Here is a 6,521-nt window from a genome sequence, read left to right as displayed (position 1 = left end):
TTGCATTACCTTGGTTAAGATATAGTACTACTACTTTTTTAGTAGAAAAATACCTTTTCTCTCGCATATTCAATTCGGTGTTCAGGCTCATCTGTGCATAGAAAACAGTAAATTCAAAAAAATACTAAAAATACACAAAAAAAACTGAATTTTTTTTAGATGGAAGATGTTCCAACGTGTGATGTTCGTGCCAAATTGCAGCTTGTTCGAACATCTGAGGAACTTGCGGCAAAAGGTCAAAATCGGTCAAAATAGTATGTGAACAGTAAACTTTTTTACCACCCAAAAATTTGTCTTTTTTGCTAAAAGCTACTGTAATGTCCAAACTTCACGAAATTTGGCATGGACTTCGCACACATGAGCATCTAGCATCACAAAAAAAATCAGAATTTTTTGAATTTGTTTTTACTATTTTAAATGAATTTACTATTTACCTCGGGTGCAGCCAAAATGCCGCGTCCTTGTTTTCTACAAGATGTTTTCGCTTACATACATGTTTTCTAGTTTAATTTAATTGGTCAAGTTTTATAAGCATGCATCCACATTAATTAGTATTGTTAGCATAAATATATTAATTAATTATCTCCCCCCGTTTTCAAAATATATTGGCCTAAAGCGTACTTTATATAGTTCCTTGTTTTTTTAGTGGGTTATATAACTTCTTGTTGCGATGGAAGCTTTATATACTTACTTTGTTGCGATGGACTTTTTTATTTACATTAAACAAATTTATAGGAAAAATGTTACGGGACTAATTTGAAACCGAGGAACGTGACATATCTCTACTCCTAATGGAGCACTTGGTGAATAGTCCGCGCGGGTTTTTTTCGCTGGTTTATTTTCGTCATACTCCCACCACCGATTTTTTTTCGTCGTCGTACGACCTGTGCACTACCCTCGAACGAAAAAACCCGCTACATCAAAAACCGCTGGTTTCGCTCCCTCGTTCACGCAGCTGATCTGTCTCCGCCCCCGCCCGAAACAGCAGATCGATCTCCGACGCCGCCCGATCGCACGCCCGATCCAACCCTACGCCCACTCCGCGGCGGATCCATCCCTGGACCGCGCCGCGGCGGATCCATCCTGTGCCGCGCCGCGGTAGATCCATCCCTGCGCCGCGCCGATCCATCCCTCTAACGCGGCTTAACGAAACCTTCGCCGTCGCAGTTGCAGGAGGCGGCGGTCTGCTGTTGGATCGGGCGAGGAAACGGGGACGCGATCCCGCGTGTCGTGTTCGCCGGCGATCACGACCCCGATCCGACGGCGCCACCCTGTGACCACCCACAGGTTCTCAACGTAATGCAAGTTCATACACATTATTTTGTACTTAATATTACATACTGAAGGCCATACAAAAAATCGTCTCAGGAGGCGGTGAACTGCCGTGGGATCGCTTCAGGAGACGCGAAGCGATCTGCTGTGTGATCTCTTCAGTAGACTGTAAATCCCCTGGTGATCCCCTCCTGGACGCGCCCAAGATCCAACTTGTGCTGTACGTATTGCAAGTTTATACTCAATAATCGCTCATTACTTAATTTACTCAATAATCCCTCAGTTATGACTATATTTGCTGGAGCATGGTAGGCCAAACAGCACTAAAGAAAATGCATATTTGAGTTGGTTGCAAGTGCTTACTTGGAATGCTCACTGTCGGCAATCTTATATTACATATACATCAAGCACATGACCTCCTTTCCTGGAGCATGGTATGCCGGGCACCATTTCTGAAATTTGAAACAGAATCGTTTAGGAGATCTTTACGCATGATGCTGATCATGTTTAGTTGCTGTACATGTTTGCATAAATGAGTGTGCAGCTTTTACTTACTTTGATTGGTTGGTTGTGTGGCTTGGTCTGCTAACTTTGCACTGCCAAGAAGCAGCCTGTCCAATAAGCATAGTCAAACAATTTAGAAGCAGACTGTTTACATACTTAATGTTGTCTCCAAGTTCACTAACGAAAGTACATGAATGTTGAAAAAAAAAGTTTAGAAACATTCTCATTAAAGAAAACCTCCCAATACGGATGCCAGGACCGTTGTATACCTGAATATATCAGAAATGACCAATTCCTCAAACTAGCAACAACCACGTGTATTTATATTCAAGGATTAGCTTGTAATAATATGATCAAATAAATCAATACTAGCATGTGAAGGTTGACAAGATTACAGCATCCAGGATGCCAACTAAGTTGACACTGGGCACATAACAACCATTGTGTTCTGACTATTCGATATACTAATACTAGGATTTAATAACATGTACCTGAGTAGGTGAAGTTGCTGTCGGACTCTTCGTACTCAAAACTGCAGTAGTGGAAACAGCAGCAACACCCTGGCAACCAAACAAGAAGCGATGTTGAGAAATATATAATTACCCATAAAAACATGTTAGAGAAATGGTCTGCACCAGCATATCAGAGTAGCAGTATGAGTGGGGAAAAACATAAGAAAGTTTGCCAGTCGATTCTATTAACAGCTCACAGCTCACGTTGATAAGAATGGAAGGAGAAAATGAAACCATGTCTTCGAGTGCTTCAACCTTCTCCATAGGGAATGTGCTATAGAGATCCTCAACATCACTAAATTCATCAAAATCTTCCTGAATTCGGATTAAGGAATCTATAGTCAGAACAAGCACCAGATCCACAATGCTTTTAGGTCATCACAATTCCGACTTGACTATATAAAAAATTCAAAAATGGATATTATGACAGCTAAGCAGGAAGACAATCCCACCTGATTAATATGATGGTAGATAACTTCAGTTCACAACCAATTGTTAATATGATGAAATCTTTGCTTGTAGGTATGTATGGGGAATCCACAAAGCAAATCTGCGGAACATACAACATCGTCAGGTGTCCCTAGAGGTAAATCTTTGACTAAATTTTTTTCCATGATTTAATACTAATTATTTATCGAATTTATCTCGCTTACTTGTATGAATGACACTCAGATGGGCTGACACTTGAACCGTCTGGACAACCGGTTCTTCCGGATAATGAACTTGTGGGTACTGAAGGTGTAGGATATCAGACGGCTGGGACAAACGTTGTTGATAATCACCCTATTAGTCCAGGTATGAGGCTGTGCGGATAGAGTACTCGTCATTTTATTCTCTTATGTTCTTAACTTCAATCTCAGTAACTTGTATGAACCATGCTCCAGGCCACTCCATACCTGAACAGACCGCGGACCCGGTCGTTCCCCAACCCAGTGATGGTGATATCACATGTGATCAGCGGCCTCCCGATTTGATCTCACGTGAGCAAAAAACATATTGAAAATGAGAACCGGCAAAAAGAACAGCATAAGAAAAATATCATGCTTATAGAGATCGTGTTGCATATGTTCAAGAACAGCATAAGAAAAATATCATTTTGCTTTTGTTTTGTTCCAGATGTTCTTGATGTGTCTCCTATTGATGGAGGAATACACCTGTACACTATGTCAACTGCTCAAGTTTTATCCCAAACCGTTTCAACATCCGAGCACATGACTACAGGATCTTTGGACAACGTCACCAAACAACCTAAAAAAGGTATCTTATCTGATGAAAAAAGGAAGCAGATAAACGCCAAGAGACGAGCTACTTATCGCCGGAAAAAAGAGGAGGAAGCAAAGAAACTTGAGCATGAAAAGTCAAGCTTACCTTTCAATTTCTGGTATGATTGTTTGATTTATAATGAAACAATGTGCATTCCTGCTTTGACTACCCTCACAACTTGCTGAATCTATTACAAGGTCGTCTATTTACTTTTATGGATTATGTGTGAAATAGATGGATTATGATCCCATACCCAATAAGATGGATATGTGTGTGCGTGTGTGCGTGTGTGTGTGTTAGAGAGAGAGAGGGAGAGGAGGAGAGAGAGTGAGGAAGAGGGAGGGAGAGTGTGTGTGTGAGGATTTGATGGTAAAAAAAGGCCGCCAATGTAACTTGATATGTATGAGAATATTAATATTGAACTCTTTAAGTTAATGTAGTCCCGTTGCAACGCACGGGTGTTCTTCTAATTATTTTGTGTGCTCCAGATGGCATAGAATGTACAGGGGAAAACGTGGTACCACACCGTTGCTTTTTAAGCTTGGGACTCATTGCCACACGGATGGTCAGCTCTCAGCTATCTCAAGTTGAGTTAGACGAGTATATGAATTTGAATTTTATAGGTTTTATTAAAAAGAAAATTAAGTATTATTTTCTTAGAAACAGAAAAAAAACTAGCTATCCTGCTCCGACTCAAAATGGACCTCCCGTCCCCATCCTGGTCCGGCCCGTAAACGAACCCCTTAGGATTTATAAATTAATTATAGGGAGTACCTAGAACTCATCTAGATGAGATATAATTTGGTCTCATTCAGGGCTCATTCGATTTGGAGGAAATCAAAACGTAGGAATTAGGAGTAGTATAGGAATATGATAGGATGGCACTTGCCATCCTAAGGAATTGACTTGCCTCGTTCCTACGCGTAAAATGAGCTTTGAGTGGATGTGTAGTTTCCTCCAAAAACACGGAAAATGAGTAGTATTCCTACGAAATTCCTGCACGCATTTCCTACAAACCGAATGCATACATAGGAAATTTTCCTCTGGAATCCTTATTCCTATGTTTTTCCTACGAAAATCCTCCAAACCGAATGAGGCCTCACTTTGAAAACTAGAACAGATACAGTCCATGTCAGCACACACGCATCTTATAGCATCGCATCCAATGACTATAAAAGATGAATGAGACCAAATTATATCGCATCTAGATGAGTTCTAGCAAAACTGTTGATTATAATCCAGTAGATGTAGCGAAGCCCTTTCACACAGACAACCCCAAACCCAGCTACCACCACCGCAGCGACGTCGCGCCTCGCCGCTGGCGATCCCGGACGAGCTCGTCGAAGAGATCCTCCTCCGCCTACCGCCCGCCGACCCCGCATGCCTGCTCCGCGCCTCCCTCGTCTGCAAGGACTGGGGAGGCATCGTCTCCCACGGTTCCACCCCGTCTTCCGCCGCCGCCTCCATGAGCTCTACCTCGCACCCCCCGTGCTCGGCTTTCTCCATGGATCGGAAGACGAGGACATCCCGCACTTCGTCCACACCACCGCGTCGCCCTTCTCCCTCGCCGCCCCGGACTGGCGCTCGTGGCGGGCCGTGGACTGCCGCCACGGCCACGCCCTCTTCCTTTCCAAGCGCAATCATACTCGTACCTGGGAGCTGCTCCTGTGGGAGCCAATCACGGGCGCCCAGCAGTGCATACCGGTGCCCGCGGCGTTCAACGGCAGCTGGCCGACCGCGGCGGTGTTCTGCGCAGTGGAGAGGCGTGATTCTAGACCATGGTTCAGCGACCTATGATCGACGCCGTATGATTCAACATCCTACTATATATGGACCCGCGTCATACATTATTTAACATGCAAACAGCTCCCATCATGCATTTTTAATCAATTATGCACGGATCCTTATAAAAAGTGTCCAGAGATCAATGGTGTCGAGCGTAGGTTCGGCTGAACCATGGTTCCGTATAACATTTTTATGCGCAGGAGAGGCGTGATTCTGGACCATGGTTCAGCCGAACCTATGGTCGACCACCGCGACTGCCTTGGGGGTCCTTTCCGTGTGGTCTTCGTGTTCGTCGTCGACAACGAAGACGTTGACTACGACGAGAATGTCATATCGGCCGGCGTATACTCGTCGGAGACCGGCACGTGGGGCGAGCTGACCTCGATGCACAGCGAATTCATGATGTTCTTTGAAAAATATTCTAGCCTGCTCGAGCTCTCTGCTCTACTTCATGTCCGATGCTGGGTTGATCCTGGAGTATGATTTAGTGAGGCATGGCCTGGCTGTGTTGGACCCACCTGACAGCCAGCCCGACTACAAGTCCGACGGTGGGTCGTCGTCCTTGGACGACAACAGATTTAAACTCATGCTTGCGGAGGATGGTGGACTGGGAGTTAGTGAAGAATCGGGTCTGCGCCTCAAACTGTGGACAAGGAAGGCGAGTGACACCACTGATGCACGATGGGTACTGAACTGCATCTTCTGCTTGGAAAATTTGCTTCCAACTAGCGATCTCTTGGTCCCGGGTATAAATTACAGAGTGGCCGTGCTGGGCTTTACTGAGGAAGCACAAGTCATTTTCGTTGACACGATTGATAGCCTCTTCACACAATCGATCTGCAATTAGGGTTGGTGACGGAGGTGCCGGATGATCGTGGCTTCTGCAATCTGATTCCAGTTGTCGGCTTCTACACTCCTGTGCCCCGACGCGAGAACCAGAATCTGCTGGCGTTGAAACCTTGTGAGGAGGCAAGCGGTGAGGGGGGAGAAAACAATAGTTCAGGCACATCGGCTGTTTGACAAATAATTAGCAAAGTAGCTACTTGTATACCAATCAATGCTCTGAAAAGCCTGCCATTGTTTTGCCCTTTGCTTTGAAGCAACAGGCATTGCATTAGTCTTGGAGGGTTGTATAAACAATTTTGCATCTTCTTGTGCATGTGTGAATGTTGCTTTTTATGTGAA

This window comes from Triticum aestivum, chromosome 4A (genome assembly GCF_018294505.1).
Source record: "Triticum aestivum cultivar Chinese Spring chromosome 4A, IWGSC CS RefSeq v2.1, whole genome shotgun sequence".
In the NCBI taxonomy this organism is placed as follows: Eukaryota; Viridiplantae; Streptophyta; class Magnoliopsida; order Poales; family Poaceae; genus Triticum; species Triticum aestivum.
Note: the sequence above shows the minus strand (reverse complement) of the source record.